The sequence below is a fragment of the Puma concolor genome, chromosome C1 (genome assembly GCF_028749965.1).
Source record: "Puma concolor isolate L17-30 chromosome C1, mPumCon1.1.hap2, whole genome shotgun sequence".
NCBI lineage: Eukaryota > Metazoa > Chordata > Mammalia > Carnivora > Felidae > Puma > Puma concolor.
This window is the reverse complement of record NC_141674.1, coordinates 201,908,812-201,936,095: the sequence shown is the minus strand read 5'-3', so window position 1 is coordinate 201,936,095 and position 27,284 is coordinate 201,908,812. Positions and strand designations below refer to the sequence as shown.

Genomic DNA, 27,284 nt, shown 5'->3' with positions numbered 1-27,284 from the left:
CTATTTTTCTGGGCATCCCTATGCTACACTGGAATAGCCAGGCCTCTTTCTTTCACTGTTCCTTAGACTCCGTCCTCCTGGGCCTCTTTCTTCTAGGCCCCGGAGAGATACATGCAAGCCAGTAGATAATGCACCTTGAGAGCACTGACGAGTCAATGAAACAGAGGAGGGACGTGGACTTGGGGATCTCCAGGAAAATGCAGTAGGGGGATGGGCAGGAAGCAGTCCAGCTTCCTCCACATCCAGAACTTCACTGTTCCGGTAACCGGTGGCTGCATGTCCGTGTTTCCGGAGTTAGTGTGCTCGTGAGGTGGAAATTTCCAGAAGAAAGGCCACATATTTATTGGCAAGCAGGTGCAGGATGCTTCATTGATAGCAATTGTATTTTTCCATTAGTTTTTTTTTTTTTTACAACTCACACAAACCAATTGAGTCTGAGAAGAAGCTGAAAACATCAAAGTGCCTCAACGTTGTAATGTCTACAAATTACAGTTGACCGCTTTTAAATTTGAAACACCCGGGATTAATACCAGGTTAAGCCTCCAGTAACTTTGTTTTTTGCTGGGACAAATGAGATCATCAGAGATGCCTGCTGGTCATACAGTCGCGGTGCCCTCTCATGCATTACCTGCCTTCTCACCACAGTCTGTTGATGTGGACAGGGTATTTATTAAAACGAGGTTCAGTGACTTTTCTTGATGGTGTCCAAACAGAAATGAGTTTCTGACTCAGCATTGTCAGTCATTCTGACACAGTCATCCCTTGACTGTGGAGTGGAGAAGGAAAGCCATCAGGTTCTGAAGATGTAGGGTAGATAGGTAAATGATTTTCTTTGCCATTTATTTATTTATTTATTTATTTATTTATTTATTTATTTATTTATTTATTTAATGTTTTACTTATTTTGAGAGAGACAGAGAACAAGCATGAGCAGGGGAGGGGCAGAGACCGGGGAGAGATTTAGGAGCTGAAATGAAGAGTTGGACACACTCAACTGACTGAGCCACCCAGGTGCCCCATTCTTTACCTTTTATTTTAAATGTGATTAGGTGTGCCTGGGTGGCTCAGTCGGTTAAGTGTCCGACTTTGGCTCAGGTCATGATGTCATAGTTGTGAGTTCGAGCCCTGCATCGGGCTCTGTGCTGACAGCTCGGAGCCCGGAGCCAGTTCAGGATTCTGTGTCTCCCTCTCTCTCTGCCCCTCCCCTGCTCATGCTCTGTCTCTTTCTCTCAAAAAACAAATAATAAACATTTTAAAAAATTAAAAAATAAATGTGACCAGTAATAAACAGGTGTTCAAATAAATGGATAGGTATAGAACTTTGGAGAAAAAGTATAAGACACTGTCCAACTTATTTCCCTCTTAAGGAAACTCCAATGTGTGATTATTTTTTCAAAGTTGATATACATGATTTGTTTCAACAGAAGCTCAAATTCTGCCTGTTGTGTTTATTTTTTGATTAATTTTGTTAAAAATGATGTGTTTAGAGGTGCCTGGGTAGCTCAGTTGGTTAAGCATCCCACTCTTGATTTCAGTCAGCTCATGATCTCATCGTTCATGGGTTTGAGCCCCACGTCCAGTTCTGTGCTGACAGCATGGAGCCTGCTTGGGATTTTCTCTCTACCTCTCTCTCTGCCCGTCCTTCCCTCTCTCATTCTGTCTGTCTCTCTAAAAATGAACATTTAAAAAATTACATGTCTAACGATGAATCAAGTAGGTTTGATTTAAAGTCTTGTCTGTTTTTTCACATACCTGAAAGGCTAATTGTTTTTTAGTCTTGATGTTAATTTAGTGTCAACAATGTAAGAAAATTCTTTTCTGTCCTTCCTATATCCCCACCTCTCAACTCAGTATGAGAACTAACTGGTTGATTGATACTTCTATTAAGTTAGAGTTTCTACTTTCCTCATAAAAAGACCCACTTCCAGGTTCACGGCTATTCTTAGGTCAGTGTGATGGGTGTGTATGTGAGGGAAGCTGGTCGGTTGTTCATGCGAAGCTCACAGGCTTTCAGTACTGCATGTGGTGTCATTTCTGCCCAACATCTGGTGATCAGCTTTGCAAATTTTGAACTTGAATTTTTCAGAGCACATAGAGCTATACGAACACAGAGAGGGTGTTAGAGTTCTTCGGAGAAAAGAAACAACAGGATCTGTCTATCTATCTATCTATCTATCTATCTATCTATCTATCTATCTACTATCTACTATCTGTCTATCTATCTACCTATCTACCATGTATCTATCATCTATCTATCTATCTATCTATCTATCTATCTATCTATCTATCTATCATCTATCTACTTATCTACCGTGTATCTATTATCTATCTATAGATATTGAGAGATATTTATTTTAAGGAAATGGCTCACAGTTGTGAAGGCTTGGTGAATCCAAAATCTGATGAGGGAGGCTGGCAGGCTGGAGAATCAGAGAAGAATTGCAGTTCAAGTCCAAAGGCAGTTTGCCTTCTTGCATGAAGATTACCCTTCGTTCTATTAAAGCCTTCAAGTGTTTGGTTAGGGTCCATCCATATTATGAAGGGTAATCTGCTTTACTCAGAGGATACCAATTAAAATATTAATCTCATCCCCAAAATACCTTCCCAGAAACATCCACAATAATGTTTGACCAAATACCTGGGTACTGTGGCCCAGACAAGTTGACATCTAATTAACCATCCCAGGGGGTTTTACTCACGGTAACCAAATTCACAAGAGACTGTTGTATAAACCCAAATATATATAACTGTTTAGTGGGCCATAAACTTGATTGGTCAGTGCAGTCTCTCCTCTATAATGAAATCTGTAAGGGAAATCAGTGACCAGACCAGAAGGTAGCTTTGTGAAAAGGAATCATGGCAAGTGACATTTATGGAGCATTTACTGTGTACCAGGTGCTGCTCTAAGTATGTTTCATATACTAGGCTCACTACCATTGTCCTCCAGATGTGATAATGATAACCTGATGCTTTCATCTCCAGTATAAAGTTATTCATGTAATTTGCTTAGACACCTTGCCCCTTGGTGGTAGTAGATAGATATTTCTGAACATCACCCCTAGGGGAACAGTAGGCTCAGGCACTGGACACAGGATTTAGGAGGGCAGGCAGCAGAATGTGGAATCAAGAGAAATCTGGACTAATGTAATAGTGGATGAATCTGGGGCTGAGAGCAAGAGAAGTATTTCAAATAAAGGCTCAACTTGGTGAAGAGGCTAGGCAAATACCCACACAGAGTCAGCAGATTAAGAATAGAAAGGAGGGATCTCTAGACATTGTAGTCCAAGTGAAGCACACAGATGATTGCAAATAGAACTGAAGGCACCGCCAAGGCTCCGCGAGTCCTACTGTAGCTCGTTTTCTCCCAGGAGACCTCTTGACTGTTTTCTCAACCAAGTACTGATACCGTCCCTGCTGCCCATAGTTAGTCACACTCTGCAATGGAAGTCTTAACTCATTTTCTTGGTTTATTATTTAATACATAAAGCTGGCCTGAGGGCACAGAAAGCAATGGGACTGTTGAGCTTTGAGGAATCTTTGCCCAAGCAGCCTGCGGCAGCATTCAGTAAAGACCTACATTTTTCTCTTGGCTGAGAAACGAGAGAGCCCATGGGAAGCTGTTGCCCCAGAATGGTATCCCTTGTGATCAAAATAGCGCCTCTGCTTCCTCATTTGTCATTTTGGCTACATTTCACCAGGTTGAAAGTCTTTTTAAGGTGGAGTAGCCTAAATATTGAATCTAAATGAAATCAGTGTGCTCGGCAGTTTTTCTGTTGGCAGTCCATCCTATGGATATTCTCACGCGGTTAAACAGATACATGTTCTTTGCAGAATTGTTTTGGAAAAAAAAAGTAAAAAGCTGGAAATAAAATATCCAATGAAAGTGCTAGTTAAAAAAATCATGAGATAGGATTTATAGGTACTGACTTGGAAAGGTAGTTAGGATCTATTGCTAAGTGGATATGCATAATGTCATCCGGTTTGTATAAAAGCTAAATGCTAATACATAGTAGTGAAATTTCTGGAAGATTACCTGTAAGCTTGTTAGTCATGGTGACCCCTGGGGAGGAGGAGTGGGTTCAGGGAGGGGGGACTTCTACTTTCCTTTAACTTCAGGGAAACATGTACTGCCTGAAAACAGTTTTAGATCATATGCATGTTTTACTTCATATATATATATATATATATATATATATATATATATATATACCTCATGTACAATAATTATTTCATAGCATTCTTTATGGTGGCTGTTTCACTGGGTCTTTCCAAACTGTTTTGTGTGTTGTACTGAGGGTGTGCTGCAAAAAGGGGAAGGGGAGGGTGGTGGTGGTGGGGAGACAGAATGAGAGTTAATTTACGAGGAGCTGGAGCAAACTTTGAGGAACTCTGCTGAAATGGACTGAGGCAGACAGTGCGTGAAGCAATCAGTATTTATCTTTTCAACATTGTCACATTCTTCTGCTAAATTGGGCTGTTTCTCTGAAGCTCCGTCCCCTCCAACTGCCTGGTGCAGTTGGTAATTAACAGGGCTTTATTTTTGGCTTCTTCACCTCCCGCTTCCCCCTCAACCCCCTACCCCCACCCCGCCCCTTCCTTTGGTTGGTTTCATTCATGGTAGAATAACCGAAAATGGCTCTTAATTGCACAGCGCCTGTGCGAGTCCTGGATCCTGGCACGCGGGGACTTCATGATGTGAATGTGCTCGGCTGGGGGATTTCGGGAAGGCTCCCGAAGAGTTTTCTGTAAGAATAGCTTGGCTTGCTTTCTGGTTTTGATTGAACTCGATGGCGTTCTGGTGGGGGCCCAGATCTGCTGCTTCTCAGACTTAAAATCCCTGAAGTGTTCTGGAAGGAAACATCTTTTTCTTGTTATAAAACCACTCTTCCATTTGGGTGCCCTAGCCCTGGCTACCTGGTTCCACAGGATCGTGCTGCTTACAGTGCAGGAGTGAGCTGTGTGCATGGTTTTGCAATAAGAGGCAGGCCGCATGGCTCATGAAGAGAAACTGGGTATACACCCTCTTGAAATACTTGTCATGTTTAATTACAAATTAGGTGAGGTAAAGCCATGCCCAAGCTCTTACATCACATTGTTGTTGTCTTTGTTATTATTCCAAAACTTAACTTGGAGCAAATTTCAATAGACCTGAGTCAAAATTAACCTCGTTCCTTCTTCCATAAATAATATTTTGCAGTAGGAGGGAGGCCGCCAGCAGGTGGGAAATGTATTTTGGGGCCACAGTGTTGCCATTCTTGGCTGTGGAATCAAGTTTTTCAAACCAAGAACCAGAAGATCAGGTGCTCTTGCTGATTAACCAGGCCCAGATACTGAGCAAGTGATGAGGGAGTCGTTTGAAGCACAACCAGAATATTTTTGTTCAGTTTTACAGCTGAACGCACTCCAGTCTGTCTGAGCTGATTTTTCTCTTCTTCTCTTTTTTGTCAGCTTTGGTGAATTTACCAGAAAGTTTTGAAACCAAGTATAAAGTGGTGGTGATAAAAATCCATTGCAGTTGAGGTGTTACTAAACATAGACCATGCTTCATGACTATGACCTCTTACCCATTAGCCCTGGCCCCTTTCCCAACTATTACTTACAGTCTGCGGGTGCTCTCAGGGAGGTAGAAGCAGGAACGGCAACAGCTTGTAAGGAGAGAGAGACCTTCAAACCAAGGAATGCTCGAGCGGGGTTGCCCATGGGTCCTTTCAACCCAATCATGGCAGTCTCCAAAAATTAATTCTAAAATGCCCTCTTCTTATATCATGGATGCTGTGACCTGTCTAAAGGCAGTAAGGTTTCAGGTTTTTTTCTAATGGGAAATGACTAAAGTACATACCCTTAAGCTGTTAAACCCTTTGCTTCTCCAGGCTGAAGTCTGGAGGGGATGGGTAATGTGTCAGGATGAAGTGGACCATAGGAAGTGGGACTAAAATGTCCAGGGGTGAATTTGTTTTTATTTATTTATTTGATATAGCTCAGCATCAAGTTTTGTTTATTAAAAAAAATTTTTTTTTTATTTTTAAATTTACATCCAAGTTGGTTAGCATCTAGTGCAACAATGATTTCAAGAGTAGGTTCCTTAATGTGCCTTACCCATGTAGCCCATCCCCCGTCCCACAACCCCTCCAGTAACCCTCAGTTTGTTCTCCATATTTATGAGTCTCTTCTATTCTGTCCCCCTCCCTGTTTTTATATTATTTTTGCTTCCCTTCCCTTAGGTTCATCTGTTTTGTATCTTAAATTCCTCATATGAGTGAAGTCGTATGATATTTGTCCTTCTCTTACTAATTTTGCTTAGCATAATACCCTCTAGTTCCATCTACGTAGTTACAAATGGCAAGATTTCATTCTTTTTGATTGCCAAGTAATACTCTATTGCATACATACACCACCTCTTCTTTATCCATTCAGCCATTGATGGACATTTGGGCTCTTTCCATACTTTGGCTATTGTTGATAGTGCTGCTAGAAACATTGGGGTGCATGAGCCCCTTCGAAACAACATACTTGTATCCCTTGGATAAATACCTAGTAGTGCAATTGCTGGGTCGTAGGGTAGATCTATTTTTAATTTTTTGAGGAACCTCCATATTCTTTTCCAGAGTGGCTGCACCAGATTGCATTCCCACCAGCAATGCAAAAGAGATCCTCTTTCTCCACATCCTTGCAAACATCTGTCGTTGCCTCAGTTGTTAATTTTAGCCATTCTGACAAGTGTGAGGTGGTATCTCATTGTGGTTTTGATTTGTATTTCCCTGATGATGAGTGATGTTGAGCATTTTTTCATGTGTCTGTTTGCCATCTGGATGTCTTCTTTGGAAAAGTGTCTATTCATGTTTTTTGCCCATTTCTTCACTGGCTTATTTGTTTTTTGAGTGTTGAGTTTGATAAGTTCTTTATAGACTTTGGATACTAACCCTTTATCTGATATATCATTTACAAATATCTTTTCCCATTCTGTCAGTTGCCTTTTAGTTTCGCCGATTATTTCCTTTGTGGTGCAGAAACTTTTTATTTTGATGTGGTCCCAATAGTTCATTTTTGCTTTTGTTTCCCTTGCCTCCGGAGACGTGTTGAGTAAGAAATTGCTGTGGCTGAGGTCAAAGAGGTTTTTGCCTGCTTTTTCCTCTAGGATTTTGATGGCTTCCTGTCTTACGTTTAGGTCTTTCATTCATTTTGAGTTTATTTTTTGTGTATGGTGTAAGAAAGTGGTCCAGATTTATTTTTCTGCATGTCGCTGTCCAGTTTTCCCAGCACCACTTGCTGAAGAGACTGTCTTTATTCCATTGGATATTCTTTCCTGCTTTGTCAAAGATTAGTTGGCCATATGTTCGTGGGTCATTTCTGGGTTCTCTCTTCTGTTTCACTGATCTGAGTGTCTGTTTCTATGACAGTACCGTACTGCTTGATGATTACAGCTTTGTAGTACATCTTGAAGTCCGGGATTGTGATGCCTCCAGCTTTGGTTTTGTTTTTCTGGATTACTTTGGCTATTTGGGGTCTTTTGTGGTTCCATACAAATTTTAGGATTGTTTGTTCTAGCTCTGTGAAGAATGCTGGTGTTATTTTGACAGGGATTACTCCAGGGGTGTATTTGTGACCAGCAGAATGGGCAGCCTTCACATGCCAAACCTTCCCTGCCCTCTGGGACCCTCTTTACTTCCAGAGGCCCCTCTAGGATTCTCATGTTAACCTCTGGCTGTGCCCCCTGGGATTAGCTCCCCACCAGGCCAGGCTCTCCCCTGCTGAGTATCCCATTCCTTCTCCCTTTTTTTTTTCTCCCTTCTTTCCACCCAGTTAAACATCCATTTACTCTGTGTAGGCTCAGCTCAGTTAGAAGTTAGTAAGAAGCAGTTGTTAGGAGAAAGCCAGAGGATTTCAGTGGAGAGTGTGAATGATTTGAAAGAGGAACTTGGGAAGCCAAACTCATCACAACTTGTGAAGATGAGGAAGCTCCACTCAGTGCTTTTTTGCGGGGCTTCCAAACACGTCCGTGCACATTGTCACTGTGGTCTGTGGTCTTTCTGGAACTGGGGTTGGAACAGCCTCGCCACGTTGGCAGTGCTGCTCCGCGCCTTGAGATGCAGGATCTCTGGGGTAGGGACAGGTCCTGCATGAGGACCCCAGGGATGGAGGCCAAGGCACCAGAGGAGCCAGATGGCTTCATGTCCCAAGGATTTTGTGGGGCCCAGGGGCTGACTTGTTAGAGGGGTTCACCCTGACGTGAGCTGGCAGGCAGCATGGAACACATCTGTGAGTTGCACAAGAATGTTGGGTAACTACCTGGGGGTGCCGGGGTGTCCTTGCTGTCCCATTGGTGTTGGGTAAGGCAGGGACATCTGAGAAACAATCTCCCGTCTAGCTGGCGGATCCTTGGCTGGTGTTGAAACACTAACTGCCCTTCATACCACTCGCTCCACCTGTTCCTCCGCCCTAGTTTTGAAAGGTGGTTTCTTCTCTTGTTCCTCCTGCTTCCGATCCCCTCCGACTCTGTTTCAGGCCACCTGAAGCCTAGAGCAGGTCTATGCAAAACCACTGGGAAGGGAAACAAGCAGACCGCTGTGGGTCTCATCCATCCCTCTATTCCTTTAGCTTGCCGGCTGTGGCTTGTTGTTATGTAAATATGTCAGCTGATCCAGGTGAGGTTCTGGTCCTTGAGAGGAACTGGCTCAGCCCCTCATGGAGCCAGGCTTTTGATGGCTGCGCATCCAGAAACATGTGGCATTTCGTGGAGGCCTCCGTTCTCACCGTAACGTTTCATTTTATTTTTTATCTTTAAAATTTTTAAAAGTTTACTTATTTATTTCGGGGTAGAGGGGTAGAGAGAAGGGGAGATAGAGAATCCTAAACAGGCTCTGAGCTGTCAGTGCAGAGTCCCACGCAGGCTGGAACTCACGAACCGTGAGATCATGACCTGAGGCGAAATCAAGAGTCGGACGCTTAACCGACTCAGCCACCTAGGTGCCCGTTCACCTTAACATTTTAATCCATGACATAGTATTTATCTTTTTACCTGTTTTACAGTGACATTCAGGGAACAGAAAGCACCTTTGGGTATGTAGAAACTAGAAAGAGCACACACCGACGTGTTTTCAGAGCGATGATTTTGTACTGAATTCCTCCCTCCAAGGGTGGATAGCAGTTGACGTTTTTTTAACCAATCACGGCAAATGTCCCCTTCTTACGAGGATACCAGTTGTACTGGATTAGGGCCCACCCTAATGACCTCATTTTAACTTGATTACCTCTCTAAAGACACGATCTCCAAATAGGGTCACAGTCTGAGGTACTGGGGGTGAGGACTCCAATATAGGGATTTGCAATTCAACCCATAACGGTAGGTATGCCATTGATAGGATTACGAATAGTTGTTTCTTTTGCTGGTCAGATGTAGTGTCTGTGGGCATAGTAGTGAACAAAGGGTCTGCCCTCAGGGGGAGCTCATGTTGTAGGAGGGGAGACTGACAACAGATACAGAAAAAGTAGGTTGTGATGAGCACTTTGAAGAAAGATAAGACAATCTGAGGAGACAGAAAGTGACTCTGGGTGGGGGAGGGGAGGCCTGAGTGTGGTGAGAGAGTGAGCCTCATGGAGAATATTCCAGGCAGAGGGAATGGCAGACTCTAAGGCTCGGAGGCAGGAAGGAGCGTGGTGTGTGCCAGGAACAGCAAGACCCGTGTGGCTGCAGCAGAGGGACACAGGGAAGGGGCTCTGTGGTGTGGCACTGGGAAGCCAGCAAGGGCCAGACCAGGATTGCCCGCTGGGGTATGGCGAGGATTTTGAATTTTATTCTAAGAGGAATGGGGAGCATTTTCTAAACTAAACAAGTAAAAAAAATGCTCATTTGCCCTGTGCAAGATTTGTTCTTTTCCTATGGACCTGTTATTCCCAATCTGGGAAGCTCGCATTCCTTGGGAGTCCTAAGTAGGCCTGGCCTTGAACGTTGGGAGAGAATTCTCCACGGGTCTCTTGATTTCTGCACGCATTGTGACAGGAGGCACTGCCTGCCTTTCGTTCTGGACTGTCTTTTCAAGTTTACATAGTGAACAGCCTGGGAGATGTAGGTAGCCGTCTCTCTGGAGCAAAGGGCAGGCAGGCTTACCGTTCATTATGAAGGATTCAGGGGGCGCTCAGGTCATGATCTTGTGGTTCGTGAGAGCGAACCCCACGTAGGGCTCTGTGCTGCCAGCTCAGAGCCTGGAGCCTGCTTCTGATTCTGTGTCTCCCTCTCTCTCTGCCCCTCCCCCGCTCATGCTCTGTCTCTCTCTCTCTCTCTCTCTCTCAAAGATAAAAAAAAAACGTTAAAAAAAATAAAACAAAATAATTCAGGTTCCCTCAGTTTAGGCTTCCTTTCCTATAAAACAGCCTACAGTGTGTGCATGGATTATTTGACCCCCTTCCCATTCCTGCTTTGGAATTGGAGCTCAGAGAAATGACCATAAAAAGTGCCGACCCGCTATTGCTGGGTCCTTTGTCTCTTACCAGGAAACTCTTGGGGTTTTTTCTCGCCGTGTCTCATGAAACTGTGGCAGGAGAACTTGTTACCTTGTAAGGGAGTCAAATCTCAGATGCCTCGCAGTTCTTGATGCCCTTAGAATAGCTTCTGTGTTGGCATCAAGGCTGAGAACTTGACCGTGGGCCAATGCTTTGGTGTCTTGTCTGTGGTTTCTAAACTTCTTAAAATAGAGTTGGAACTCTTCCCCACCTGCCAATGAAATCTACCATAAAACTGATGAAGTTAAGACCTTTCTGGGTGAAGATTTCCTTACCTCAGGCAGCCTCCCCGGCTCCTGCCCAGGCATCTTTGGAAAAGTCACCCCACATAATATCAAAAACACTGTGTTGTGCTACTGCAAAAGCCCTTTAAAACTCAAATCTGAGGGTGCCTGAGTGGCTTAGTCGGTTGAGTGTCCAACCTTGGCTCAGGTCATGATCTCATGGTTCGTGGGTTCGAGCCCTGCATCAGGCTCTGCTCTGACAGTGTGGAGCCTGCTTTGGGATTCTTGCTCTCTGCTCTCTCTCTGACCCTCCCCCACTCGTGCTTTCTCTCTCTCTCTCAAAATAAATAAATAAACTTTAAAAAACCCCTCAAATCTGATCTCTGGAAGCAATAATACATTAATTCTTATCAGAGACTGATTGCTTTATGTCTTAGCAAAAATTAATTTACATGTCATTAGTATCATTAAAGGGTCAGCCCAAATTACTTCTTCACAGGAATGGAACCCAGGACTAACAATTGCGGGATATGGTGGAGGGGGAGGTTGAGAGAGAGGGGCACTACCGTGGTTGGCCCTGGGCATCCAGGCAGGACTGAAAAGTAGCAGAGAGAGTGCTGGAAACTGGAAGTATGGAGAGGTCTGCAGGCGATAAATAAAATCACATTTGAACTGCCCTTCCCGACACTCACTCTTTTGCCATCCCTCCGTCCTAGTGTGGAAAGGATTTTCCTTCTTTGCTTGGTCTTTACTTGGTTTCCTTGATCCTCACAATCCCTTCAGGGTGCCCCACGAGCTCTGACCAGGCAGAGGGAGAGAGGCACCTTTACTCTCACATGTTTTATACTGGGGTTCTATGTGAGCTATCATTTGGAAAAAAGACTCCCCTGCCGGCACAAATTTGAGAGCTCATCCACTTTACCCTGTCACCCCGGGGCTTTGGCAACGGTTGTGAATAAGGAAAGCAGATGTTTATTTCATAGGGCAGGAAGAGGAGGGTGGTGCTACAGAAAGGATTCCTGGGATTCAGGCCCAACTCTGTCTCCTGACGGAACTGCTCATTTGCTGTGTGACCTTTGGCAGACCACACAACCTCTCTGGGCCTGTTTTGTTGTTGTTGTTTTTTTTTTTTTCCGTCTATCGGAGGGAGGTATGAAGGACAGGATCTCAAAGTCCCCATATTTAAAGGCCTGTGAACTATGGATCAGTGACTTGGCTTTTAGCCCAAGAAACATGAAGTGTTGCATTCCCCTACTCCTGTGTCTTACAGAGCTAGACTTCATTTATGTCCTTTGAGCAAGATACATGCACTGTGCTTGCAATGGGCTTTGGACTTTTCTTTTCTTTTCTTTTCTTTTCTTTTCTTTTCTTTTCTTTTCTTTTCCTTTCCTTTCCTTTCCTTTCCTTTCCTTTCCTTTCCTTTCCTTTCCTTTCCTTTTCTTTCTTTTTTTTAAGTTTATTTATTTTTAGGAGCGGGGAGGCATAGATTAAGAGAGAGAGGGAGAGAGAAAATCCCAAGCAGGCTCCATGCTGCCAGCACAGAGCCCAACGCGGGGCTTGAACCCACGAACCGTGAGATCATGACCTGAGGGGGTTGGACATTTCGGAGAGTAAAACTGGGCGATTTGATTCTCCGTGCCACATTTTTCTCTACATTTCAGGCAAACTGTGGCTCACAGGCCAAATCCAGGTTTTTGGTTTTGTTTTGCCAAATCCAGGCTTATCAGAACACAAACATGTCCATTTGTTTGCATATTGTCTTTGGCTGCTTTAGTGCTACATTGACCAAATTGAGTTAGTTGTGGCAGAGGCCTCATGTCTTGTAAACACTAAAACATTTACCCCCCGTCCTGAGATCATGCAAGCTTTGCCATTGGTTTGAGCACTCAGTAGACTTTGCTCAAATGATTGTGTGTATTTACTTTTTCTTTTTTTTTAAAGTTTATTTATTTTTGAGAGAGATTGAGAGAGCAGGGGAGAGGAGAGAGAGGAAGAGAGAGAGAATCCCAACACGGGGCTGGAACTCATGAACTGTGAGATCATGACCTGAGCCAAAGTCAGATGCTTCACTGACTGAGCCACTCAGGCACCCCTGTGTGGATTTAATTTTTCATACATGAAGGGCACACAACCAACTCCTTTGAGGAAGACTTCCTGTGACATCCCCGACCCTGCCCTGCTTTGTGATACTTTGCAAGAGATCCTCTTTAGAAATGGAAGGACTCTTCTAGCCTTTTCATTTATGGGTGCAAGACATTTTTCATTTACCGATGATTTTCTTTTCCTTTTGAAAATGACTATACAATGACCTGTCTGTAAGATTAGTCACAATTTAAAAAAATACACTGTAATTTCCAAACACATTGAATGTGTAGTAGATTAATGGCACACCGCCGTTTTCCCTTCCCATGCTGGGATTTCCACTGCACAGGAGTTGTGTCAGGGGCTTTGCTTGAGTTAACTGACGCCTGCCATGTTGATGACGAACCAAGCAGATATTAAGAAGACAAGGTCTTGACAACTGGAAATGGCTGCCGAGTTGAGGATTCACGAGGCAGCTTCCTAATTGGCTTGGCACAGGGTCATCCCTGTGTCTGTAATAGCCAGGAAAGACTGGGATAATTATAAACAAAAGTGTTAGCCAGTTTGTTTCCAGGCAATTATAGGACTGCTTCTGCCTGAGCCATTATTTTGCCTTCAGGCTGTGGCATCACATCATGTGTGAGGCTTTGTCAGAGTAGCCCCCAAACGCTTGAGTTGGGGAGCCAGCCCTGGAGACAAAGCTGAAGGTTAGAGAGGTATAAGAAGAGGGCAGTGAATGCTGAGTGGGAGGCTGGAATTGTAAGGAAAAAAGTTGTGTAAGGCTTGGACTGGCATAATAATTCCTAGGTGTTGCTGGGGCTGTGTTGTCACTGACAGGTGACAAGGGAGTAAGCATCTTTTTCCTCAGTGGAAGGGTCGGTAGGACTCGGGTTGTGTTCATGGGGCTGTAATATACTGGAGACCTGCTTGGTGTGATTAGGGCAGTAGTTTAGTTTGCAGTTCCAGGTCTTAAAAAGGATATCAATAACTTAGAGGTCTAGAGTATACAATGAACATATGGAGAAATTAGAACTTCCAAGTCAAGTGATGGGGGAGGGGTGGGGTGAGCAAATCATAGATTGTCAAATCAGAGTCACGTGGATCATAGATCTTACCCAGCCAGTATCGAGGTTTGCTAATACTTTCAAAGACGTAAGCAATCCAGAGGTTCAGATGAAGCAGAGAGCATTCTGGTTCATTGAGAAGGTCACCCCAGGATGCCCTTCCCTCACAGGACATGCACCTCTGACTCAGTACTAGATGTGTGTAAATGAGGTTCACTGGGTTGCCTCACATAGTGGAAAGCATTTAAGTTGCGAAAGGGCTCCATTTTATACCCCTTCATTATTTTGTAGCTTATGGCTCCAGGGAGCAATACCCCAAAGATGTTGGGTGTCTTGAGTCTAAGAAATGCTTTGGCCAGAGATATACTGCTAAGGGCATTCTATAGATACAGTTTCTTCCTCCTAGCAGATATCATACCTCTAGTTACCAGGAAATTCGGTTGATAAAGAAATTAGGGACACCTGCCCGGGTCCCTAGTCCTCTTTTCTTTTTTGGGGGGGCATACCTCTCCTCCAAAACACACACACACACGCACACACACACACACCCAAATGAGTGAACGGATCACTGGCCACCTGCTTTAAACCCTTCCTTCTGCGGGGGGCGGTGGGGGGGGGGGCGAAGATGGAAAGGACTGATAAGTTTCAGTGCCAGGGAGAACTAAAACCCTTCCTTCTGGGGGTGGTGAAGATGGAAAGGACTGGTAAGTTTCAGTGCCAGGGAGAAATAAACAAGCTGACAGCTTTCAAATAAATAAAGAACAATTATTAGTAGGGTCCCTTGTGATAAGGTATGCAGGAAGAATAATTACAAAAAGTTACCCCTACAATAAGAAATGTTTGGGTTAAAAAAATGAGAAACATTTGGATTTGCTTTTGCTTTTTAAAAAAGAATTATAACTTCCTGATTTCTCTCTTCCCTTCCTTTCTCTTCCTTGTGTTTCTACCTGGCTCCTCTGACTGCCTGCCACCCCCAGGTAATCTCAACTCTGCTGGGGCTTCTTTGTCAACACACCTGCCCTTGTCCTCACTCTGTTCCCCTGCTTTCTGTCTCCCTCCTCCTCTTGAAAGCTGGCAGAGATCCTGCAACCCAGAGTCAATGCCCCACAGGAGCAAGTGTTTTCAGCTAAGTATCACAACACGCACATACACACAGGAGCTTACAAATTTATCCACAGGATTTTCAATTTGACAGCATTCATTTGAAGTCATATGAGTTGTGTAGGGTCTGTCAGTTGTCATCCAGAACATAGTAAATACTTCTCTAAATAAATTCAAATGAGAATAGTACCCATAACTAGACTTTTTCATTTTGGGAGGTAAGTAGAATTAGGTGGGGTTAACAAAGGAAACTGTAAAAATAGTCTTCCTTAGGTATTTTAAAGTCTCTGTTCTGATTATAAAAGAAGTATGTAACCATTGTGGAAAATTTGGAAAACATAGGAGAAAAAAAATCACCTATACATAATTCTACCCCGAGATAAATATTAGTATACTATTTTATTGCATTTTTCTTCTTTTTTTTTGAGACAACAATGTATGTATGTGTGTGTGTGTGTATATATATATATACACACACATATACACACACACTATATGTATATATATATACATACATATATTTATACAACACACATATATGTGCATGTATATACAAATGTACAATATACATACATTATGTATATAATTGTCTCAAAAATATATATTATAATAAATAAATATTCTGCCTTAACACTGATGACTCATGTATCTTAAGTCTTTTGTCTTCACCTTTTTGCATTTCCAGTTAGTGCTTTCACGGACATTATTTGCATTGATATTTTTTGTATTTGAGATTATTTCCTCAGGACAGACTCTTGTAACTGCAATTCTTAGATTAAATATTTTACCCCTTTATATATATATTGAAACATATTGCCAAATAGTTGTCACTGTTTGTGAAAAAAATAAAATGACACCAATTTTATAACTTTCAATTAAAAAAACCTTTTTTTTAATGTTTATTTATTTTTGAGAGAGAGAGACAGAGAGCGAGCAGGGGAGGGGCAGAGAGAGAGAGGGAGACACAGAATCCGAAGCAAGTTCCAGGCTGTGAACTGTCAGTGCAGAGCTCGATGCAGGGCTGGAACTCATGAACCGCGAGATCATGACCTGAGCCGAGGTTGGAAGCTCAACCTGAGCCCCCCAGGTGCCCCTGTAACTCTCAGTTTAATAAAAGAGCCCCTTTCTTCACACCTTTCCCAGCCTTGGACATTCTCGTTTTATGTTTAATGGATAATTTAGCTAGACAACAGCAGCAACACCAAACTCATTACTGTACTGAGAATTCTTAAAGTGCAGGTGTTATTCCCCAATTGATCCTTCTGTGAATTCTCTCTTGATGACTCTTTGTTCACTAGTGTGATTTTTCTTCTTGTGTTAACCCCTAGCTATTATTTGTATCAAACACTTCCCCAGCATGTTGCTTACGTCTGTGTTATTATTTTCTTTCCTTGCTGTGTAAAAGTTTTGGGGTCTTATTTAGTCAAATGATATACTTTTCTGTTGTCTTGGTGGTACTTAAGAAGTAATAGGACATTTGTGTAGGTGTAGGTATCAGTTAACTGAGATTGTGGGTGGAAAGCACTTTGTTAAACTGAAAGACACGCTAGCAATAAAAGGAACAGACTAGCCACTCGATTCGGACCAGCCGCTCTCAGAGTGCTTACTAGCCATGCGGGGCAGCTGGCTGCCGAATTGGACAGCACAGGGCTGGATGCTGAAGGTAGCTGGATCGCGCGTGTCTTCTAGACTCTGGATTCAGACAACCCATCCTTAAATCTAACCTTGCCTCCGTACTTGGAAGACGCAGCCTTCCTCAAGGGTACACTGCTTAACGTCATTGAATGATTTAGTTATTTCTGCCTTGCCAGAAATTTAAGTCCCCCTTTCTTCTCCATGAACAGGAATTTAGACTTATTATTCTTTGCTTTTGGTGACGGCAACTAATGGTCCCCCCCTGCGGTGATGAGAGCAGCAGAACGCTGAGCTGGTTCCAGCTAGTTGATTAGGAATAACAATGTCACATGCAAACTCCATGGTCTGATTCTTCCCACCTGCAGCATCAGCCAAATCACATCCGGAGTTTGGCCCTTCTCCTAACTCTGAAGCCGGAAGTGGGCTGGAACCCCCCAAATTAGACAAAACTGACTTGCAATCTCATTGCTCAGAAGTCCAGTTCGTTTCATGGCTTTGCTGGCAGACTTTGGCAGCAGGAGCTGAGAGCTAGCCTTTGGCTTAATCTGGTTAAAACCAGATAAAGAATTAGGTCAGGGGCTTCTGGCTGCAAAGCAGTCTGATTCCAGAACTCCAGTGGAGCTGTGGCATAAAAATAAACAGGGAGAGTTGGAAAGGCATTGCTTGGCATTTACGTGTGACTTGTTCTAGGTCAAAATTCTTGTTTTAGTTCTGGGTCAAAACACATGAGCATTGCAGTTGGACAGCATTAGCAACCAGGGTAAGGATGTCCCTTTCCGAGGTGCTCCAAGCAGTAACTCCAGGATGGGTGTTAGGGGTTTGAGACTCTGAGTGGTATATAGAGTCAGGCTGCCCAAACTGCCAGACCTTAGAAAAGGTTTGCTTTGCTATCTTTTAAGTATCAGAGCATCTGGGGTGTGGCCTCAGGGCCTAGTGGTCAGCCCAGCAGGCTGGTCCTAGACTGGGGGTATTGTGAACCCCACTGAGGCCTAGCTTTCCCTGGGATTCAGAAGAAGGGCAAGTAGATAGCTCTGGAAGGTCAGTAGGGAGGAGAGCTAGATGCAAATCTGTAACAAACCAAGAGTTTTGTTCTTATGTCACTAAAGAGGTGGGTCTGATCAAACACGGAGAGAGATAATAGCACGGGACCCTGACATCCCCAGCTGAAAAGGCTCATTTCTGTAGACTCTAGGTACAAATAGACCTTTCCTGGATTGAGTGCTCCAGACTGTTGAGATGTCCAGGCTGAAGCGATAAAGCCAGCCACTGTTGGGAGCCATTGGAGGCCCCTCCAGGCCCTGGAGCCCCCAAGGCCCTAAGTGCCAGGTCCCTGCGCCCTCCTTGGCCACCACTCCTTACTACCCCATCCTCCAAGGTTCATCTCATCTGTTGTTTATCCTCTATTATGCTGAGTTTCTCTGCTCTGTCATTTGATCCTGTGCCATTTGGGCCGAGGTGGAGGCAGAGGGCTAATGAGCGGCCTGGATGTCTAGGAACAGTGAAATACAATCGTATCTTTCTCACTTACACACCATATCTGGCGGGTGGAGAAAATAGGCTTTTATAGTCCTGAAAGAGGATGCCCCTCCTGGGTGGGTGGCCTTGACACGGTCCAGAACCAGCTGTGTTTAAAGAAAGCTCCTCTGTATAATCGACCGTGGCCTCCCTTCCTGCCCAAGTCTCCTGAGCCTGACCCTTGCCCTGGGATCTGGTCGCATGATCTTTCCTCTGGCTGCAGGGCATCGAGGAGTGTGTCGACAAGGGGTAGACTGAGACAGAGGAGGCGGCCTCTGTGTATCCTGGACTTGGGCGGCCGTGCCGAAAGCCATGTTTGGAATGGAAGTCTCTGCATGTTATGTTCCATTTCTTTCTTTGTGTCCCAGTTGCCATACTGGTGACCGGAAAGGACAATGTAGCTGGCTAAACTTGGGCCTAATTGAGTGGCAGCATAGGATACCAGGAGGAGCATGGGTTATAGAGTCAGACAGACTTGAGTTTAAATGTTAGGTTCTCCTCCTAAGAGCTGTGGGATCTCAACTGAGTTACTTAAACTCCCAGAGCCTCTCTTAACATGTGGCTAGAAAGGGCCCCATAAAACTGTCCCTGGACTTGATGATGACAGACAACACCTGGAGAGTCCCTGGGAGGGAGCCTGACATCAGGGCAGCCTCAACAGCTGTTATCATGTAAAGAGACATACGTGAAAACAACTTTTCAAATATCAAATGCTTGATCAGGCACAGAATGGAAGAGGTGACTGGATTATTTTGTTTAATTCCACCTTTCTCGAATTTATCATTTCCCGAAAATAGGGAAATCAACATATCTTGGTTATATAATCCAGCCTTGTCCACAAAAGGCATGGATGAGAACCCAAGTGACTTTTTCTGATAAGATTTAGTGTCGGTTTCTAGATTAAAATAGGCACTGAGTCACTGGCAGAATTTAGTTTGGATGTGATTTGTCATATTTCTTTGAATTCAGAAGCCCCATGGGGCACTGCTGTGTACAGAAAATTGTGTAAGATAGGGATGAATCCAGGTTCCTGTACCCAAGGACCCTACAATCTAGTAGCAAAGGGGACATTGCAAATACCTTTATACCAATGTCTATACCATAAATATCTCTACAACGGTTTTCATAAAGGGGCTGAGGAATTTCAAAAGATAAAACAATTACTTTCGATTGGTTAGAAAGGCAAAGGCTTCTGAAGGTGGTGATATTGGAGCCAAACCTTGAAGAGTAAATAGGATTTAGATGGCTTAGTGAGCAGGTGAGTGAACGTGGTCAAAGGCACACAGGTCCAAAGTGTGCTCAAGAAAAGACTGGTGGTCCCGTGTGGCAGGGGCTCACACGTGTGGCAGGACGTGGCCAAAGGAGACTGGATAGTCAGAGCATGGCGAGCCTGATCTGGATTGCAGCTTTATTCAGTAAGAGGTGGGGCACCACCAAAGCTTTTGAGCAGAGCGCTTGAAGACAGCTGGTTGGGAGACATTAGCTTCTGGAAGCAGAGGGACCAGTGAGTTTGCAGCTATGCAGGCCAGTTAAGGCTGACGCGGTGGGAATCGTGTGGCAGAGGGCAAATCAGCAGGAGCAGATGACTGGTTTGGATTGGGAGGGCTGGCCTGAAGGGGAGGGGGCAGCAGAGAACCAGGCTTGGCGCATCGGAGGGAGGGCGCTGCCTCGGGGAGGCTGGCAGGGAGTCTCGTGGGTTCTGTAGACAGACAGCCCAAGGAGGGGCCAGGAGAGACTTGAAGCTGAGGCTTGGGGTCAGGAAAAAGCAGGAGACTGGGAGTAACCTACAGAGCTGAGGCGCTGGGGGAAATCATCCGGGCAGATGGAGATGAGAAGAAGGCCCAAGACAGAGCCTTGGTGCAGAATGGCAAGGGAGGAAGAGGCAAAGGGAGAAGAGGAGGCTGCCAAGGAAAGGGAGGGGGTGGGGGGGGAGGGAGATCAGCTGGGGGGTGCACTCTGAGGCAGCGGACCCCAAATCTCAGACCTGCTGCTGCAGACTCCAGGGAGATACCGGACCTCTGATAATATCAGGATGGAGGCTGGTGGATGAGTCCATGCCTCCTGCACTGAGTGGGCACTTCTCAGAGGTGCGTTCCTTCTTCCCTTTCTCCGGAGAGGCATGTTACAAGGGGATGGCCATCAGGAATCCATGCTTTAGGTAGGGCAAAGGCCACGGGAGGGGACAAGAGCCACCCCTGACTGGTCACTAGTGAGATGAGAAGGTGGGGAAAACACCTCAGCGCTTTCTGTGGGTAATGGATCTGACTGGGGCCGACTGCCCGGGGCTGGTGAGTGGGTGGGGGATGAGGAAGTGACAACAGCAAGTGGAAGCTCCCCGGGCCGAGCCATCTGGCAGTGAGGGAGGGGCCTGGGGAATGGGATGGAGTTTGAGGAAGCCAGCGGGGTACAGGGGCTGCTTGCGTCAGTGACCCAGCTGTCCTTTTAAGAAGAGTGAGCCAGTTCCTTCTAAAATCCTTTTTCCTGGATGTGGCACATGAGGCCAAGCTTTTGGGTGTCTGTTTAAAGCTGCCTGCTGGTTAACTCTGGGAGGGAGGAGGAAGCCCATCACATGAGTGCGTTGAACCAGCCGTCTGTCATGTGAGCTCTGGGGAGGACGTGGCTGGGATTCTGAATCAGGCATCCTTGTAACCCTGTAATCCTGCAAGTGTGGCAGAAGAGGGCTGCATGCTCTCCAGGGACTTTTCCAAGGAAGCGGGGATAATGTGGCTGGCTTCCTTTCAGACTGAGAGGTGGGGCAGCAAGGGAGAGGAGCAGGGGAAGTACCTCTGGTCAGTCTGAGACACTTAGGGTTTTCCTCAGTCTTGGAGCCTGAAGCATAGTTTCAGAAAAGTATGGGGGTTTCACGGCTCTCTGTTGCAGACAGACACCGTTCAGGCCAAAATATTGACCTTTTCTCCTTGGTCCTCAGAATCTCAAACCTTTGCAGCTTGGGCTACCCCTCCCTCACCACTCGCCTCCACGTGCCTTGGAGGGGACGATTTTGTCTTTGTCTCCCTCCTCAGAGAGGACATGGGAACGGGGGGGGGGGGGGGGGGGGACAGGAGGGAGTGTGGGGAAGAAAGGGTGGGGGAAAGTGGGAGGGGGTTGAGCTCCTTTCCGCTTGTTCTCCGGACAGGAGACAGAACTGAAGTCCCCAAAGGAAGGAGCAGAGCATTAAGTCCCAGGAAGCCAACCCTTGGAAAAGATGTTCTTGGGTTTGGTAGCCTTCTTGGCTAGAACCTGGGAAAACTTTGTCTGTAGAAAAGTTCTCTCCCAAGACTTCGATTGTGTTTTCTTGGTTCCTCCTCAGGCACAGCCGCTGTGGCTTCAGGTTGGTTTCTTCTCTTATCAGCTGTTCTTTTGTTCTCTTCCTCTACTTCCTTCGCTCCCTTCCCACCTGGCCACCCAGCCCTCCCTTCCTGTTTTAGAGGGTAATGTGGACAGTGGCTAAGTGCATTGGCCCCACAGCCACAAGCCGGGATGTGAAGTCCCAGGTTTCACTTACTAGTATGCACTCGGGCAAGTTACCTCAGTTTCCTCATTCTTGAGATGTATAATAATATGCATTGCCCGGAGTAACACATGTTATGAGAATTACCTGAGTAAACCATGTAAAGAGCTTAGAGTAATGCCTGGAAAGGAGTAAGTGCTCTATAAACATTCTATCTATCTACTTATCTATTTATCTATCTATCTATCTATCTATCTCTGTTTTTTTATAAATGCCTTCAAATCCTTTTGGATTTTGTCAGTTGATATAGGAAAAAATATTACGTCAAAAGAGCCTATAGAAATTCTATTTCTAGAAATTTAAAATTATATACAGTTGGCCCAGGGACAACATGAGTTTGAATTGCACAGGTCCACTTATCTAAGGGATTTTTTCAATAAATGCAGTGCAGTACTGTAAATGTATTTTCTTCTATTTTAATAATATTTTCTTTTCTCTGGCTTACTTTGTTATAAGAATACACTACATAATACATACAACATGCCAAGTTTGTGGTAATCGATGGTTTATCTTATCAGTAAGGCTTCTAGTCAGTAGGAAGCTATTAGTAGGTCAGTTTTGGGGGAATCAAAGTGATACATGGATTTTTGACTGCTGAGGAGGTTGGCACTCCTAATCCCTGAGCTGTTCAAGTGTCACCGGTGGTCTATTTCTTATAGAAAGTATCCCTTAGAGGTCCCATGATGAAGGGCTCATTATCTTACAAAGACTTCATTCTGAATAGAAAGTTTCTTCTTACTTTGATCTTCCTTCTTGGGGCTTCTACCTGTTGGTCTTAGTCCTGCATTTTGAGTGTATATAGAGAAAAGAAAAGGAATCTTTCTACCTTACAGCAACTGCTTAAGCTTGAAGGATGCTATCACATACTCCCAAAGCCCCCTAGTTTGCAGATCCGTCAGCCAGGCCACCACGACTTGGTTTCCAGGCACCTCACCTCATCTCGTCTTGGGTACTCTCCTGGCTGTGCCGCCATTTGACAAAATGCCTCTTCGGGCATTTCCCCAGTAGTTCTGTGCAGAGGACAGAGATTATCACTTCTTTTTGATCAGTATTTGGATTAATGCAATACAGCATTACAAAATATTGTAAATGTTTAGGGGCCCATTTTCAGTAAAACAAATATATATATACCTATTATAATTTTGTGTTTGTCTATACCAGATGGTCAAAAAGTCAAGTTAGAGAATGATCTGGAAGGAAAGAGAGAGAGAGAGAGATGGAGAAACTAAATTACTCATTGTCTATAGCAGGCAGTACAAAGAAAGTTTAAAGTTTATACATGAGAAATTGAAAATGTAAGCCTAATATTTGGAGTTATGGAGGTAGCTACCAGAGTAGGAGATGAAGAGGAGGAGTAGGAAGAGGAAGGAGAACAAGAAGGGGGAGGGGAAGGAGGAGGAAGAAGTGGTTACTGAGGAATAGACAAGAAACAGGATGGGAAAGAAAACTTAGTTTTCATTTTAGACCGTTATGTCCTCTTTGAGTTTTTGTTTCTTTTTTTTTTTTAATGCTTATTTATTTTTGAGAGAGAGATAGAGCATGGGTAGGGGAGGGGCAGAGAGAGAGGGAGACACAGAATCAGAAGCAGGTTCCGGGTTCTCAGCTGGCAGCACAGAGCCTGATGCGGGGCTTGAACTCACGAACCGCGAGATCATGACCTGAGCCAAAGTCGGACGCTTAACTGAGCCACCAAGGTGCCCCTCTTTGAGTTTTTACTTCTATGTGATTCTATTATTTTTATAACTAAATATAAGCTGGAGTGCTTGAATGGCTCAGTCAGTTGAGTGTCTGACTTGATCGCAGCTCAGGTCATGATCTCATGGTTCATGGGATCCAGCCCTTACATTGGGCTCTGTGCTGACAGCGTGGAGCCTGCTTGGGATTCTCCCTCTCCCCCTCTCTCTGCCTCTCTCCCATTCACACATTATAATATAATAAATAAATATTTATAATAAATAAATAAACATTAAAAAAAATAAGTCGATACTTTTGAAATTGTGCCTGAGTTTAAGATGACTTAAAATATATGTAGCCTCTTACTAGAGTACATTTCTCTACATGTATAAATCACCTTTTTTAGAAAGAAATGTGAAATACTTTTAAACTGTCCCATTCATCCACAACCTCACAGTAATATGGTACGGATGAGAATGAACGGTTTTTGTTTTGTGCATGAGGAAATGACCCTGAGAGCTTCTGTCAGAACTCAAGGTCAGGCCGAGCTCATGGGAGTGAAATCTGGACGTGTGCTGGCTGTTGATGGCTGCAGGAGACTGACCTTTGTTCTGCCTCAGCCTTCTTATCTGGCTCGAATCTAATGGGCCAACAACCAGAGTGGAGAGACTCATCAAGAATCTGCTTTGAGCACCTTCAGTTACTCGCTTCAATCACATGTCTTTCACTTGGACTTGGCTCCCAAGTGTCTTATGAAATCCGTTCTGTGCTATTTCTCTTATTACGCCTTTGCTAATTTACTTATTGTTAAAGTTTCTGACCACTGACGAGCACAACATATTACATCTGATTTTATGAGAAGACAAACAAAAGATTATTTTAGAAAATAAGACTTCAACTTTTGATGTCTAGTGGATTTGAATTTCAGCTCACTTGTGAAGAAGATTTAATTGATCTTTGTTAATTTTGAGTTATTTATCTGAAAACACATTGTGACGAGTTAAAATTGTAGACGGACACCATGAGACTTGCTTATCTCTAGAACCAGGGAGTTGGTGAGTTTTTTTAGTTGTGAGGAAGATTTTGTGTATCACCATTTGTAGCATTTAGATTTAGATTCTGTTTTTTGGAGTCATGTATTTTTTTCAAGTTTGTTTATTTTGAGAGAGAGAGAGAGATTGTGAGTGGGGCAGGGACAGTGAGAGGGAGAGAGAGAATCCCAAGCAGCCAGGCTCTGAGCTGCCATCAGGGAACCCCAAGCGGGGCTCAATCTCATGAATTTTGAGATAATGAATTGAGCTGAAATCAAGAGTCAGATGCTTAACAGACTGAGCCACTCAGGCGCCCCTGGGTTCATATGTTAAAGACAAATTCAAATTCCTCTCATCATTTATTTTATCAAAAGCCAATTCTTAGATAAAACCTTACCCATGCTTCTTCTGGTTTTAGAACTTTAAATTTTGCACAGAACTTCCAGATACTTTCGTATGTGCTTATCCATGACTCTTCTGTCAAAAGAAGGCAGTAATAATACATATATATGAAATGCAGGGTTTTATTCCATTAATCTTCACCTTCACCTCCATTCACGAGCACCTACCATGTGCAAGTCAGTTGATGCATCGTGCGCGGATCCGTCCTTAGCAGATATTTCAATGTCACAGTGTTGCTTCTCCATCAAACACTTATCAGAGTAACAGACGCTGAAACAGAACGAATTCGTGTGACATTAAGTGTTGGCATTTAGGAATAGCAAAATAGTTGACAGATGGACAGCAAGAAGAGAAAAGTTAAAAAAAAAAAGTCTGGGGGCGCCTGGGTGGCTCAGTCGGTTAAGCGTCCGACTTCAGCTCAGGTCATGACCTCAGTCTGTGAGTTCGAGCCCCGCGTCGGGCTCTGTGCTGACAGCTCAGAGCCTGGAGCCTGCTTTGGATTCTGTGTCTCCCTCTCTCTCTGCCCCTCCCCTGCTCATGCTCTGTCTCTATCTCAAAAATAAATAAAAATATTAAAAAAAAAAAAAAAGTCTGAAGCTTGGATGACCCTGTGATGCTGGGTCTCTGAAAACAAAGATCTGGCCACATCGAGTTGAGGAAACAAGTTCTAAGGCATCAGCCTAGAATGAGAAACGCCTCTGAGACCTTGAATCACAAGTTAATGAAGCCACCTAGTGGTTTGATTCATAATTTGAGGTCTGAGGATCCATCATGTAGGGTCTCGCCAATCAAGTGTGACTGAGAATCTCATCAGTTTCCATTGAAGGAGGGTCCGTTTCCTTGAGAATCAGTGCGACGCTGCTCTGTGTAATAGTTTATTTATTTACGGTCTTCTTTCCATCAAAAAGGACCTAAGCAACTCACATGAAAAGACAGTGAGAGAGCACAGACCAGAAAATGAGGGATAAAAACCAAAACATGAATAAAGACATAAAGAGTAGCTCGAAATTTCGGTCATTGAAAAATGCATATGAAATCCTATCAATTTTCCACGAAAGGACTCTGTATTTTCACCCATTGGAGACTGATGAGTTATAAAATTCACAATGTCCAGAATGATGCAACAGTTTTCAGGAAAAGTAAAGCTGTACCTGCTGCTAAGAGCAGAGAAATTTTGCTTCTGGAGGTCCTCGCAAATGAGATACCGTACAGTAAAATGTGTGTATCCTCGATCCTCCTAAAAGAAGTCATCCTGAGTCCTGGAGGATTGTTTCTTAATTGTGATTTGGAGGAGAATGGGCACCAAACGCCACCTTTAGGGCTTGCATTTAACACATTGGATCCTCAGAATAAGCCTATGAGGTAGGTAGCATTATTTTTTTTCTTTTTTTTTTTCAACGTTTATTTATTTTTGGGACAGAGAGAGACAGAGCATGAACGGGGGAGGGGCAGAGAGAGAGGGAGACACAGAATCGGAAACAGGCTCCAGGCTCTGAGCCATCAGCCCAGAGCCTGACGCGGGGCTCGAACTCACGGACCGCGAGATCGTGACCTGGTTGAAGTCGGTCGCTTAACCGACTGCGCCACCCAGGCGCCCCGAGGTAGGTAGCATTATTATCCTTCTATGCATACAAGGCCATTAGACGTGGTTTTGAATTTGCCCAAAGTCGGGCTGTTAATAAATAATGGAGCTGGGACCCAAACCTGGGCAGTATGGCTCCAGCACCCGTGTTCTTTTCCAAGATGCTATATACTGAATGGCCACTTTGGTACATTGAGGCCCATCTAATGAAAATGACAATACTTGAGATTTTCCCCCCACAATTTATACACTCTACTCTGTAGGGGTTATGTATATCATGGGATTTAACATGATGCTAAAGGTGAGGTGAGGGTTTCATATGTCTGAGATGACCCAGTTAACCTTGCTTTCTTCCAGGGTCACAGACTTTATCCCTGACCCCAGTTGCCACAGAGTCTTGCCCACATATGTACATACACTCCTTCAGTCAAAAAAAAAAAAAAAAAAAATAGAAGGGGGGCAGGAAAAAGTACTCAAATTCACCCCTTACTGTTTCCAGTAGGGGATAGCTGAAATCCTATGCCCTTTTGTTGGCATATCCCTAGCTACAAGATCTAAGATGCATCATCACAAAACACTCTTTATTTTGCTGGCTTTTCGTTTTCAAAGTGGTATCTATAAATATTTGGGAATGGCGGCTAAATCAATTTATCTTAACCAGTCAAGAAGGTTGATTAGCAATGAGCAAGGCCAGCCTTGAAGGGAACGTGATAGGGAAATAGTGGCATCATTGAAATGTGCAGTTAGACGAGTCAGAATATCACATACTTGAGTCTTAAATTGAACATTAAGAATGATGTTCTTTTAAGCTGTGGTTAGAATAGCTGTGTGGTTAATGTTTTTGCTAAAAGGAAAAGGTATACGCTATAAGATGACTGTTCTGTATTGATAAGGCTCCTTAAAAATAAATTTCCATGATATTTAAAAGAAACACTTAGCTTAATAAAGATTCTAATACTCCTAAAA

At 44.1% G+C, this 27,284-nt stretch overlaps 1 protein-coding gene across 2 annotated transcripts in view; it reads left to right on the top strand.

The window, feature by feature from the left end:
• The window catches only part of MREG (melanoregulin), a 62,847-nt gene that overhangs the window by 30,071 nt on the left and 5,492 nt on the right, over positions 1-27,284 (top strand). The gene's annotated exons all lie outside the window — the stretch shown is intronic.